The sequence below is a fragment of the Porites lutea genome, chromosome 6, assembly GCF_958299795.1.
Source record: "Porites lutea chromosome 6, jaPorLute2.1, whole genome shotgun sequence".
NCBI lineage: Eukaryota > Metazoa > Cnidaria > Anthozoa > Scleractinia > Poritidae > Porites > Porites lutea.
The window spans coordinates 1,273,981-1,276,524 of NC_133206.1; positions in this window are offsets into that span (position 1 = coordinate 1,273,981).

Below are 2,544 nucleotides of genomic sequence, written 5' to 3' on the forward strand. Positions count from 1 at the left end.
CGCGGACTGCGGACTGCGGACTGGGTATAAAATACGGACTACGGACTACTTTGGTAAAAACGTTGCTAATTGGTTCTAGGTAAGGAAAAATAAGATCAAAAGATCGCTAAATAGCAAGACACGTGAGTTAAAGTTGTAAATACTCCTATAAATTCTTGGTGGAGGTGTGCCGCCCGGGTCTCTGAATCATGAGCCGGATCAAAATCCTATTTTCTTCACCCATTTTTAGACCTTGTCTCGGTCTCTAACAGTCATGAAAGGGGTCAGGATCAGGGGGGTACTCCCTTATATAAGGGAAGGGTAGGGGTTTTGGGCCTTTTTGGTCTGAAAACACTTTGCCCATTTTGGTCTGGAATCGGGTATGGTTTTCGAGGGAACTACAGGAGCGTACGTGAATGGACGTATTTATCGTTTCAATTCCAAATGAATAAGAACGAAATAGAAATGTGCGAATTCGAAATGCATCTGGAGAATTTTTTTGTTTCCGCTCTAACTTGGTAATGATGACATAATTTCTGCCTAATTAGACCTAACCTGTTCCAGGCTCCGAGATAGTTGGGTCCGCTGAATTAAGAAAGCGCGAACACGAAAATAAAACAGGAAAAAACTGGGGAGTCTCCCCAACTATCTGAGAGCCTGGAACAGGCTAAATTATGCCAGGTCCGAAAATGGGTATGGATTTTAGAGATCTCGTCTGAAAATGGATGTGGAAAATGACATTTTTTGGTCTGCAATAAGGTCAGGATTCGGAGAACCGGGCACCATCCCCCACCAAGAATTCCCAGTAGTACCCCCCTCCGGGGATCAGGAGCAGGGTGTAAATCATGTCATCATAATCATCGCTTGGAATATAACGTTGGATGACTCATTTCGGTTATAATTCACGTATGTGAGTAATCCCTCCCCCTTGCCCTCCCCCCTAAATACCGCTTTTGTGCATCGCGGAATGCGCTGCATTGACCTTCTCGTCTGAGTTCTTCATTCAGTCCTCATACGGAATTGTGGCATCCGATAAGAATTTTACTGATCTGACTACTATTTTTTTAATTCGGAGCTTCTTATTGGTTTAAAACTGCAAATCGAAATCTCTTCTAACTCCTTCTTTTTATAAAATTCAGAGTTAAATTTCACTTGCCTTGAGTGCGGGATAACCTTCCTTCTCCGTGGGAAGAATAGACTACGTGAACAGCTAAGGGAATGTTAAAGCTGGGACTACTGTTTTGCTAGTCCGCTTTCCATTTCTCTCAGTTTTATCTTTCTAAAGCTGTTTTTATTTACATAGTCCGTAGTCCGCGTTTTATACCCAGTCCTTGTTTTATACTCAGCCCGGAGTCCGCATTTTATACCTAGTCCGCACTTTATGCCCAGTCCGCAGTCCGTGGTCCGCAGTCCGCAGTCCGCAGTCCGTGTTTTATACTGACCGAACAACAAACTTAGAACTAAAGGTTACATGTGAAAGTTTAGTTCGTTGCGTCTCTGCTTGTTATGGTCGGCAGGTCCGGTTCGCCTTCTTAGTAACCGTAGCTAAGGTTGCATTTTAAAATATGTATGTAGATTTTCTTTCGAAAAGAAAACAGTAACAGCACTCTGATTTCCCCTCAGAGGCAATTAAACGGTCTGTCTTTAAACTGACAGTGCGTCTCTAAGAATCTACTTTTAAATAACCTCTCTGGCGACAAGATAAATTGATTATATTATTGAAAAACAAACAAACAAATAAACAAACAAATAAATAATAACTGAATTTAAACTGAACAAATGAATAAAGCAGTAAACTGAAATAAGGTCAAAAACGGTTCAACCGCAGCATTTTTGTTATTTATGTACAAGCCATCCCTATAAAAAGGTAGTTAAAGAGTAAAAGAAATTTTATAAGAATTAAAATATTAAATTCCTGAACATAAACTGACAAAAGAAAATGTTTAACTTCTGCGGTGACAAAATATCCAGCAGGCCCCGGTTGTTCAAACGTTGGATAGCGCTATCCACCGGATAAAATCTATCCAGTGGATAACGCAATTGGTTTCCCTAGTACTTATCCGCTGCATAGTGATTTATCCGGTGGATAGCGCTATCCAACATTTGAACAACCGGTGCCAGAACTTAAAAGCAACCTACCCATGAGATAGATACCAAACCATAGGACACCGTTTGACAAACACATCTATTTCATTTTAACGGAAAAAAAGAAAAAGAAAAATGCTATGGTTTATGATGTAACTTGAGGTCAAGGACAGCAATCAAAGTTTGTTTGTTTTTGCCCGCCCTGAATGCTTCGGCTATGCCACGAGTGTTGAGAAAAATACCCAGTGTTCTCTTTGGCTAGACATTAGTGATAAGGCTGGGATCAAATTACGTTTTGCGTTTCAAGTGTTTTGCAGCGTAGGAACTTCGTGGATTTCCCGCCGTCGAAGAAATTTTCCTGATATTGACAATTTCAGCGCTCACCATTTTAAAAATATGCAAATTTCTTCGAAAGGTTATGAAATCGTCATGCAATTTGCATGAATAATAATAATGCAATGGGACACTGCGCTGACTGCG